Source organism: Balaenoptera borealis (genome assembly GCF_965194805.1).
Source record: "Balaenoptera borealis genome assembly, chromosome: 18".
Taxonomy (NCBI): Eukaryota; Metazoa; Chordata; class Mammalia; order Artiodactyla; family Balaenopteridae; genus Balaenoptera; species Balaenoptera borealis.
Window position 1 is genome coordinate 45,786,661 of NC_138877.1, and position 12,440 is coordinate 45,799,100.

Here is a 12,440-nt window from a genome sequence, read left to right on the forward strand (position 1 = left end):
CCATTTCCCTTAGATCAAGTTTTGATCGGGCAGATATCATGACTAGCACATGAGTGGTAAAACTATTGGAAGATCAGTTATTTATTTTTTTCGAATACTATTGTGATTTAGATCTCTTAAAGCGGGCATGAAACTTAAGTGTTAAAATCACGATTTCTGAAAGCTGACATATACGTTTAGTGACATCTAAAATATAATTGGATTATCAGTTTATATGAATTGGGAAAGTTTATCTTCAATCCCAGATACAATTCTCTTACCCTTTAAAAAGCATGGTCTGACTTGTGACTCAACATGTAAAGAGCTTGGAAGTCATCACTTCTATCCTTGCAAGAAGAAACTGGACAAACAGAAAATCAAGGACTGTTCATTGACTCTTCAGGGAGCTGAGGTTTCAGAGCAAACAGAGAGACAGGTGTGTCCAGAAAGATACAGCAACTAAGATCTGCTGATCTGGAGCAGAAGCTGCCAGAGCCATAAATTGGTAGAAACGCATATGGTGACTTTGATAGGAAAAAAAAAAGAAAATTGGAAGTGACTGTAAAATTTTTCTCATTTCCATGAGAAAAGGAAAGAAAGCCGCAGTGCAATAGAATGACATTCTTCCGGTACAGGTTTACCAAAAGAGAATTTCTTCTTGGGGTAACAGGCAGGAGACATTGTTCAAAGTAAGCATTGGAATTAATAGGGTTATCCAGACTTGTGAAGTATTGCATTAGTAATTCAGTAAATACACTGAATGAATAGTCTGACTTAAAATGGAATTTTTGGGAGAATAAAAATATTTCAAATGTTTTAAGCTAAACATGCTGAAAACCAGTATTGTCTAGAAATCTCAATAAAATCTAGAACAGTGTAAGATGCAGGAGATGAGAAGATGGCACAGACACAGTGAAAACAAATTAAACAACTGGATAAAAACAGGGAGGGACATTTTCCATAGGTACAAGATTATGATAATTTCCTAGTGAGACTAGATTAGAAGTGGCTGTCAAAATCCTACTGAATATTATTTATCATTGGCTGTGTAAACTGGTTATATATTGGTGAATTTATATGGCTTTCAATTCCTAGTCAATCCCTAGTGTAAGTTCAGTCATTTTAAATTAGAGTAAATTTATTGATTTAGATAGGCTTTACATCATAGAATAATTTCAAGGCTTTGCTACAAATATATTTATTAATTAAGGAAATATTTTTTCAGATCCTCTGATGTGTTAGGCACTCCATGAGACACTGAAGAAACAAAGATGTGAAAAGCACAGTTCCTCTCTTCAAGGTACTCTTAGGCTATTGAGGATATTTAGTAGTATAATTCTTTTGGTTATAAGTGAAAAAGCAAAACACATTCACAGACACAAACTAGCTTAAACAAAGGGATTCTGGATTAAATAAATCCATGTCACTAAGATGGAGGAGTTGAGGACTGTTTTCTTAGGTGGGATCCATCCTTGGCTATAACAGGTGAGAATGAAAAAATGTGTGCATATTGGTCAGGTGTGGTGAGGTGGGGAATGAGAGGGCATTCCAGGAAGAAAGGGCAGCATGAACAAATACATAAACTCAAGTGAGGAATAGCAAATTGCCTGCAGGGGAACGGTAAGTAGTTTCATGATGCTAAAGACTGAAATAGAGCAAGGAGTGGTGGATAATGAAGCCGCAGATATTTAAAAGTGCCAGATTCGTGTAGCCTATGTCATGGCAGTGACAGTTAATCCTTTGGTTGTTAGAGAGCCAAAAGGGAATTTCTGGAATGGAGGATAGAATCAAATTTATTTTTTAATTAGTGATTCTGACTAAAGTGTGGAGGATGGCTATAGGATGATCAAGAATAATGGCAGGAAGGGCAGTTAGGATACTGTAATAGTCTGGATAAAATTGATCAGGGCCCGAACTAGGCCTCAATGATAGTAAAAACAGAGACAGAGAGAGAACTGAGGAACTAGTTAAGAGGTAAAAATGAATGGATATGGAAATTAATTGGATGAGGGAATGAGGGACAGGGCTTGGGGTGACATCAATGATCTGTCCTGGATTTCTTCCTTGGTTGCTCTAGATCAGGGATTGGCAAACTCTTTCTGTGTAGGACCAGATAATATTTTAAGGTTGTAGGTCATAAGATCTCTGTTGCAACTACTCAACTCTGTGGTTGTAAGTGCAAAAGCAGCCAGAAACAGTGTGTGAATGTATGGGATGGCAGTGCCCCAATACAACTTTACTTTCAAGCAGGCCAAATTCACAGTGGGCCAAATTTAACCCTCTGGCTGTAGTTTGCTGACTCCTGTCTTAGATGAAGAATGGTGTCATCATTTGGTGAAAGAAAAGGAGAAAAAGTAAGAATTTGGGAGAAGGTCTAGAGATCCCTGTTGGATGTTGAGTTTAAGAATATCTGCAGAACATGGATGGACTTGAAGGGCATTATGCTAAGTGAAATAAGTCAGACAGAGAAAGACAAATACTGTATGATATCACATAAGCAGAATCAAAAAAATATAACAGGACTTCCCTGGTGGCGCAGTGGTTAAGAATCTGCCTGCCAATGCAGGGGACACAGGTTCGAGCCCTGGGCTGGGAAGATCCCACATGCTGCAGAGCAACTAAGCCCGTGTGCCACAACTACTGAGCCTGCGCTCTAGAGCCCGTGAGCCACAACTACTGAGCCTGCACGCCACAACTACTGAGCCTGCACGCCTAGAGCCCATGCCCTGCAACAAGAGAAGCCACTGCAATGAGAAGCCCACACACCAAAATGAAGAGTAGCCCCCGCTCGCCACAACTAGAGAAAGCCCACGCACAGCAACGAACACCCAACGCAGCCAAAAATAAATAAATAAATAAAATAAATTTATTTTAAAAATAATAAAAATATACAACAAACTAGTAAATATAACAAAAAAGAAGCAGATGCATATAGAGAACAAACTAGTGGTTACCAGTTGGGGGGGCAATATAGTGGGGGAAATGGGAAGCACAAACTATTGAGTGTAAGATAGGCTCAAGGATGTATTGTACAACACGGGGGCGATAGCCAATATTTTACAGTAACTGTAAATGGAAAGTACCCTTAAAAATTGTATAAAAATTAAAAATTAAAAAAATATATCTGCAGAAAATTCAATAGGTTATGTACACAGATGGTTGAGTGTGGGAAAGGGTGTATGTATATATATCAGGACATCAAGAGATCAGGAGATACATACTTTAGATTCTTCAGCATAAAAATGGTTTGAAATCTTGAGAGTGGATAAAATTAGTTAGTGTGATGAGGAATGTATCTAGAACGGAATACTAGGAATGTGTGTATTTTTAGAAAGTTCTGTTCTAGAGGCTGAAGATATGAAAGAGAACAGTACAGGCATGGTTTTTTCTCTATTGGAGTTCCCAGGGTAGGTGGAGAAAAAATGGTTGAAAGGATATCTAGAAAAGTCATTCTACCTGAAAACTGTAATCAAAATTGTGGTGCTTTCGCTGGCCAAACCAAGTAAGCAGTGCCCTTTAAAAAAGATGCTCATTTCGTGTTAGCTCTATGTCTGTATATACCTCAGTTTACTGTGACATAACAAAATCTGAAAAACAGAGAAATAAAAAATAATAAAGAATATCTGTAATTAGCACTATCATATAAACGGTTTAATTTTATCCTCCATGATCAATTTTATTATAAGGATATCCATAACATTTTACCTTGTGATTCAGGTATTACTAATGTGTTCAATTTATAAATGGGAAAGAGAATCTTAGAGACATTCGATGATGTTTCTATTATTTATCTAGTATTTAAAGGAACCAGAAAAAATAACCACACTCTTCTAAAAGCAAATACTGTGGTCTTGCATCAGGCCACGTTACTTCGTTATTTGAATTAAGGAAGCCAACATTTACGTTATGTTGAGTCCTTATTTATCCAACTGTAAAAGAAGCAATCTAGAAAGGTAGATGTTTCCACATTTCCCAGTTAGGAAACATTGGGAGGGAAACTGCCATAGAGTGATTCATAAAACCATGGAGAAGTAAAAGATATCTCATTGTTTTATTTTTGAGCCCACATCTCTCCTTGCTAATTTGCTCTGAGGAGAGAAAAAATGGTAACTTCATTGTTTGGAGCGCTAACGTGCTAAGAAATGACTCAAAGGTGGATTTCCACAGGCTGTGCTCCTGCCCTTGTCTCTGTGTTGCTCCATGTAATTGGCTTGCCCCCTCTCTCCACAAAAAAGCAAACAGACCCTGTATATCTGTTCATATTGCAGATTATAGATCTCTAAATGAGCTCTCTTTTGCAAGGGTAACAAATAGATAATAATGGCTTCATTGTTTGAATAGGAGTTTCTCCCAGAAAAATTTGGGATCATAAAGAAGAAGGGGGAATATTTCTTCTCTACGACATGTTATTATTTCATCAACTTTCGCATGCCACAATCTTTGGGCTGAACCTAATGGAAACCAGAGCCAGCTTCTGGAAGGATCTGGTGAACCAAAGTGGAAAGCAGGGGCTATAATGTGTGTGTGGAGGGGAGTGGGGTGGGAGGAGCCTTCTGGAATTGCTTAAATCCAAACAACAGGGCTGCCTTTTGCAAGTAAATTTACCTACCCAAAATGGCTTACTGAAAAGGACAATGCCATTCCAGTGGCATTCAGGGGCATTTCAGCTTAACTTAAAACCTCTATGGTTTCATGTGTTGGAGAAACTATCACATTGCATACATATTTGGAAAGATTTGCTGCCTTCATTGAGTATATTCCTGGTCGTCACTTCCAGTAATGTCTAGAACATAATGGGAGCAGGTTGAACAAGCATGAACTTTGGAGTCGGATAGACTAGAGTTCAACTCCTAGATTTACCATCACGGGCTATATGAGCTTAGGCAGCTAACTTAAGATCTCTGAGCCTCAGTTCCCTCCAGAAAAATGTGAATTATACCTACCATAAATCTGAGGCTAGATGCTTGACAACTTCCAAATTTTACTGTCTTAAGATAACAAAAGTTTATTTTTCACTCACTTGAGCACCTAACACAGGCATACCTGCTGAGGTAGCTCTCTTGAGCATTTCTTCTCTAAGGTGCAACTCAGCAACCCAGATTCCTTCCAAATTGTGGCTCTGCCCTCCCCTAGGTCCTTAAAGTCCTCTCTATTCAGCTGAAAAACAGAAAAAATACCACAGAGGATGGTAATTCGGAGGATTTCATAGATCACAGCTGGAAGGGGCAAACACTTCTTCCATCTCTATTCCATGGGATAGAATTTGGTCACAAGAAAACTCCTAAATTGGGAGGCTGGGAAATGTAGTCTAATTACCCAGCAAGAAACGTGCTGCAACTAGGGTGAAACAAGAAAGGTGCTTAGCATGAAAACTTAAGGAGCCACTCATTCTCAAGGTCAGGCAAGGGCAGAGTCTTGTGAGTGCAGGATTGGTATTTGCAGGAACCTGAGAATGGGTGCCTCCTGATATTTTGTATCCCTAGATGTCTCACTTGCCCCGCCTGAGTCCCGGCCCGAAGGAAAGAATTTGAGGAGAAAATAGCCAGTCTCTCCACATCTATCTTACCTGTCAAGACTACTGTGAAAACAAATAAAATGTTCACTGTCTGATGGTTACTTATTTCATTACCTCATATAGAATCAAAAATTATTACCTTCTCTTTTTCTCTCCAATTATGCTGCAATAATTAGATTTGTACATTTAAAAAAATCTTTTGCAATTATCCCTTAACTTCAAGAGTGTCAATATTATTATTCTGCATTATTTTAAAATAAGAATTTTTAAAACATCAAATAACTTAAAAATTTTTGACAGTTTTTATTCCAACCACTAAAGTATTTAGCAGCAGGGTATAAACTAGCCCAAACAGTATACAGCCCTGGAGCCTTTCTGCAACTTAACTTCTCTGAAAAGAAGTTTTGGTCTATACATCATGATTTTTTAATGATTGTTGGACTCACAGCAATTCTTTCAAATATTGCTCCCTTAAAATGCAGTGAGGCATTGTTAGGGTGTGCTTTCCCATAATGAACACATTATAGAATCGTTACAGAGGAGAAAAGACAAGAATGGCTATGGTGTAATCTGTAAAATGTTTCCATGGTTCTAATGTTGGTCATTTTAGGGAAACTACCAACAGGCTCATGAAACAGTAAACATGCATTCTGTACTTAGAGGAGTAGTTTTAACTTTCAGGATAGCTGATTCCACTTCAGTTTATCTTACTTTATGTCTCAAAGAGCTCTTTGGATTTTGACAGTTTATGAGCAAACCATTCTACAAAATGTGACCATTGATCTGCTATTGAAAGCGAAGGATGCTTTGTGGCAAAGCTGCAACTAAAACTAGCTGCTGTTATGACTTGATGAAGTTTTTATTGTTAATTAAGTCTCGAAGAATCTCTTCATCTCTGAAGACTACTTACAGCAATCCAAAGTGACGCTGTTGTTTTGCTTTCGCCTTTCCTTGCAGATGTTTCCTGGAAACATTTTCGCTCACCATTTATTCATTTAAATCAGTCAATAGACATTCACTGAGGCCCTCTTCAGGCCAAGCGAAGCACTGAATGCGACTGGATACACAGACATAGCAGATTGGAATGGACCCTGTCTTCAAGAAGCTCCTGGTTCAGTTGAGGATAGGAACGTGTAGAGACACAGCTACAGAATGTTGCAGAGTGTGTAAGTGTCATAAAAGAGGTCAAGACAGAGTCTTATCCATAGAAGGGAACAATATGAGGCTTCATGTAGGGATGGCATTTGAGCTGGAAGACAACACAGCCTTTGAACTTGCAGAGATGATGGTGAAGTATGTGGCGGCAGTGACAAGGAGGGTGCAGAAAGAGAGCAGGAACAAAGATACAGCGGGAGATCCTCATATCAAGGGGTTTTTTCCTAGGCACACTTAGATAAGTTATAATTAATAATAATTCATAAATGGATATTAATAAAGACCTCTGAAATATTGTCATAATGTCACACATAGAGCATGATTGATTCTCTTCATAATTACAGAATCAGAACTTCTGTGGCCCACCCAGTTAGAGACAAAATTCTCAGCAAACACTCCTTTCTTTCCTGGGCCTTGGAAAATTTATCATCTACCTGAACCTGCCTGTAATATGGCTTTACTTTGAAGAAAACCTCAGATATCATATAATTTCATCCCTAAGTATTTTAACATGTACTGCTGAAAAATAAGCACTGTTTTTTAATACATTCACAATACCATCACACCTCAAAAATTCATGGTATTTCCTTAATATCATCAAATTTGGGGGAAATCAAATTTCCCCAATAGTCAGTCTCATACAGTTTTTTTTGAGTTAATTTGTTCAAATTGGGATGCAAGGAAGGTCCATGCATTACTTTTGGTTGATATATCTCCTAACTCTTTCACTGTATGTGTTCCCCCTAGTAAATCATTTGTTGAAAGAGCGAGAATCCATGGAGTTTCTCATATTCTACATTTTGCTGATTGCAGAGGCACTCTGATTGGACACAAACTTGAGTGAAAGGAAACCAACAAATTGAGCAGCCACTTTCCTCCATCTACCCCTTCCTGTGCTACAAAACAGGATTCTTCTGATCTGGCACTGTTTCCCTTTCTTCCTGACCCTGACAACTCCTCCCAAATTCAGTCCCCAAAGCTAGTCCTATGTTTTTCTAAATATCTCTTAGTGCCAGCCTAGAACCATTCACTTCTTCAACTAAAATCACTCTCATTTTCTAAATTTAACGTCTGCATCTTTTCTAGTCGCACACTGGGATTTTGCTGCTTCTGTTCAACCTAATGAATCTTGTACGTGATTCTAATGTTTTTGCTTGCCAGGGTTTGCTTTCTACATGGCTGAATCCTAGGTTCTTATTTGTCTTTTAATTACAATTCTTTCTGCTCTCTCAAAATCTTATTTGTTACTATCATGTTCAATTCCGATGTCTTCTTTCCATTTTAATGATGGCAGTTCTCAGCTTTGTTACTCCGGGTTCTTCATAAAGAGAATAAAGCATCAAAAGTACAAGCAGGGTGCACTAGCATGCACACATTTGTATGTGCACAAATATGTCATTTACATGTGAAACAAATGTAAATATCACTTACCTAAGAATCAAGTCCAGCTTATTTTTTAAAAGAAGAGAGGAAGAACGAATAGTAAATGTCATTAAAACAAGATTGAATTTGTTTCATTACCCAGTCAATAGCAAAATTCAAATTCTAGACTTTGAAACCAAACCTTGCAAAGGGGAAACCCTTCCAGCTCACTTTTCTCCTAATGCCTTGAATACGTACCACATAAATTAATACAGAGGCTAGATCTCATTTCTCTGTGTTCCCTAAGCAAAAGGACAACAACAGCAGAGGCTGCAGCTACATGGAAAGAGCTTTCCTATTGGCCAAGTATCCTGATGTGTTGCCTGGTACACTTTTGAGAAAAATATTTTGCTTTTTAAAATAAATAAGCAGTCTATTATCACGTGGCACATGTATACATGTACACACACACATACACCACATACACAGACACACACAAAAAACTCTGCATGAAAAGAGAAAGACTTCTGTTTTACTGTGGTGTATTTCTTTGAGTTTTTCAGGCAGGCCCTTTTGTCCAGACACCTCTAGAGCAGGGTTCTTCAAACTGCAAATCACAAATCATTGGTAGCTTATTAAATGAATTTAGTAGATTTTTTTATATTGAAATAGAATAGACTAGAAAATAGCCTTTATCACAATGCAATAAATTTACATTCTGCTTGCAAAATTTTTGTTTCAGTTGTGTGTGTGTGTCTTCTGGGATATATATATATATATATATATATCCACATATATATGGCTACAGATCCAAGACAGCCTCAGCTCTAGCTTGTTCCTAGATCCTCCCAGGACTTTGAACTTGGTTTTTAAGTGGCTCTGAGAGGAGTAGCATTGCGCAGTGGACTTGGAATGGGAGGTGCTTACCAGTATTTCATTATGGGAGGGATAGAAACTTAAAGGAAGTCCAAAGCAAGTACTTTTTCACATGGCCTTTGTTTTTACTTGTATAGCAAAGGAAAGAAGAGGCAAGGTAGAGAGGTGGGGAAAAAAATGAGTAAAAGAGAGAGATAAAAAGGAAGGATAACAAGATTAAATACAAGCAGTAAAGTCTAATCACCTAGAATATGTGTACGTGCTTTTCTCAGCAGGACTGATGACAAGCACCCGGCAGTGTAGTAATAAATTGGCTGAGTTATCCTGAGGACGTATAGGTGATGGGAGAGATGCTTAAAGGAGATGAGAGATCTCTATAAAGATTTGTTTAATTTTTTTCTAAATGCTAGAAATTATAGACCAGTACATGTTAGCTTTAGTATATGGAAAAATATTGGAGCATATCATCAGAAAATCAATTCGTAAATACTAAGATTGCAGAGTAATAACTAACAGGAGTTAGAAAAGCAAATTATCAAAGACCAATCTAATAGCCTTTGCTGACAGAGCAAGGCACATTGTAGATAACAGAAAAGCAATAAACGCAATACGTCTCAACCCCAGGATGGCCTTTGATTTTGTCCCATATGACACATTCATCAACCATCAGAGAAAATATACCTTAAACCAGTATGTCTCCAACTGTGCATTGTGACCCCCCCCAAGGTTATTAGGAAAAGATACTACAGACGTCAGAGAATTTGCAACTGTATTTCTTCTCCACGGTGCCTGAGCTGGAGGAAGTCCCGATATGTGGAAAAAGAGAACAGCAAACATTCCTAAGAAGACTGTATTCATTCTCACAGAAGAACCTGCCCACCCCCATGACTTTCTCCAGCTAATACAGAAACATCGATCCTGTGACTGACCAGGGAGAAGGATGGTCTTGTTAAGTCAGACCTCTAGGTGTTGTCTTTCACTCTTGCTTTAATGACTCTGTTTTTCAGTTACCAACCCCATCAATACTATAAAAAATAGTATACCTAAACACAGATGAATAATAACTAAATTTTTATTAAGTATTCATGATATTCAAGCACTTCATAAGTATTTAAAATGTGACGTATTCATTCTATGTAAGTATATTTTTATTTAACAAACAGCAGGTACTATTAATAACTCAATTACTCCTCATAAGAGCCCTATGAGGTAGGTACTATAATTTACAGATGAATACTGAAGTGAAGTAACCTGCCCATGATGACGTGGTAATAATTGGCAGGAAATAATTGGCAAGATTTCAAACCAGGCAGTTTGAATCCAGAATCCAGGGCTTTAACCTCTGGATCATGGTGTAGGTCCCAAGGTTAGACAGCAAACAGGGCTCGGCACATAATGCACTCAATACGTATAAGCTATTGGGATAGTTAATTTTATATGTCAACTAGACAGGATGTCCAGATAGCTGGTAAAACATTATTTCGAGGTATGTCCGTGAGGCTGTTTCTGGAGGAGATTAGCACTTGAATTGGTAAAGAAGATCATCCTCTCCATCATCATCCAGTCCACTGAAGACTTGAACGGAACAAAAAGGCAAAGAAAAGGTGGATTCTCTCTCTCTCTCTCTGCTTGAGCTGAGACATCCATCTTCTACTGCCCTCTATGTCAGAGCTCTTGGTTCTTGGACTTCTGTATTCAGGCGAGGACTTGCAACACCAGTCCTGGATTCTAACACCTTTGGGCTTAGACTAAATGACACCACTGGATTTTCTGACTTTCCAATAGCTTGCAGACATCAGATTGTGGGACTTCTCAGCTTCCATAACTGTGTAAGCCAACAATTCCCAAAATAAACCTCTCTCTCTCTCCTACTGATTCTGTTTCTCTGGAGAATCCTGAGTCACACACCTATTATTATTAACTCTAATCAATTCATACACCACCCTATATTACCCCAGTTTACAGGTGAAAATCTGACATTTAGTGAGTTTAAGCACTTTTTTGTAAAGAAAATAGGATGTTTCCAGATATATGTAAGAAGGTAAAATGCAAAGCAGTGGGTTTCTGATAAGTTCAGTTAAGGCCATAAGCTGATGAGTTCCTTTACAGGAGAAAGAGGAGAGTGGAAAGTTATTAGGCAGTGGTCTTGAAAAGGTTGAGAGTCATAAAACCAAATGGGAATGAGAACTGTCTAAAGGCAAAGAAAAGTTTTGCTGAGTGGAACAAGGGGTTCAGATACACTAAAGAGATCACGCATTTTTTTGATAGCATCAATCCAAACATTTGTAGGATTTTCATCAGAACTTTCTTTCTTCTTGAAAAAAAAAAAAACAATCTTTCAAGAAGAATAGATGAATTGTGGGGTTCCCTGAGAAGAAAGCTAATTCGATATTCCAATTGAATTTTAACTTTAAAGTGTTTTGAAAAAGAATCTTCTCCTATTGAACTTATTTCAATAGAAGGCTGAAAACTCTTGTTATCTTAAAGGGATGAAAACATAATTTCAAGCTCTCTATACACATTTCTCATATTCTTCAGTGGTAAATTAAATTTACACATTTGCTCTTGAATTTGCCATGTCTTCATTTTCCCCTCTATTGATGCTTGTATGCTCTGCGTTTGGAAGTTTACAGAGAATTGTGGAAGAAGAATAAAAGCAAGAGCATTCGAGGAGAAATTATTGTTCCTTCCATATGTAGCGGTTCATCTGTGGTACTGGTCTGTTCATCACAGGCTCGCTGCTCGATTTTGTATGTGACAGATTGTCAAATGAAATGTTTATTCTGCCCTTTTCCATTTTTCTGTTCATTTGTTGTTTTAAAAATAGAACATTTAGCACTTCTCCACCAAAAGAGGTCATTCCTTGTTTTTTAATGTTTCAATTTGTTTTCCTAAGTGAGCAAATCAAATATGGAAAGATCTAATGCTTCAAAAAAAAATCTACAAACATTTTTGGGGATATTTAGGATAAGGTCAACTCAAAGGAGGATATGTACAAGTCTCCTTCATGTTATTTCAGAAGACAAGAATAAACACTTTTAATATATGTCTTAAATTCCTGTTCTCTAATATCTGAAATTACCTTAAGAGGAGATATAGTAGGTTCTTAATAAGTGTTGAACAAACAAGTGTGTAACCTCAACATACCTGGGATTTGTGTGAAAATCCATGTGGATTCTCAAAGAAAAAAAAAGAGTCTATCAACCAAAATAAATTACAAGCAATGTAGTTCATTACTGACATATCTCTGAGACTATTAATAGAAGATAATGAATTTTTAATATAAAGCAAAATATTTTGAAAAATTATCTCTGTTCAGTTCTTTACTATTCTCCATATTTTCTACACAAACAGTGAATGCTTCCCTCAAAATGTCTCTCTGTTGCATTTTCTACCCTCTGTCTAAAATTTACCCCCAAGTCCAGACAGTCTATCTCTTTACATTCCTTGTCTTCCATTACCTCTGTTATTCTATTCTTCTTTGCTAACAGTTGCCCTCTTTTTGTTCATTGTGGTAAAGTATATATAACATAAAAATCGCCACTTTAACCAT

The 12,440-nt window shown here is 37.5% G+C and overlaps 1 long non-coding RNA gene across 3 annotated transcripts in view; it reads left to right on the forward strand.

Moving 5' to 3' along the window:
• Nucleotides 1-7,985, forward strand: part of LOC309615936 — a 126,842-nt gene extending 118,857 nt beyond the window's left edge. For all 3 annotated transcript variants that reach the window (XR_014237151.1, XR_014237152.1, XR_014237153.1), the window contains exon 3: nucleotides 6,452-7,985. This is a non-coding gene — a long non-coding RNA (uncharacterized lncRNA). The remainder of the gene's footprint in view (nucleotides 1-6,451) is intronic.
• Nucleotides 7,986-12,440: the final 4,455 nt, after the last annotated feature.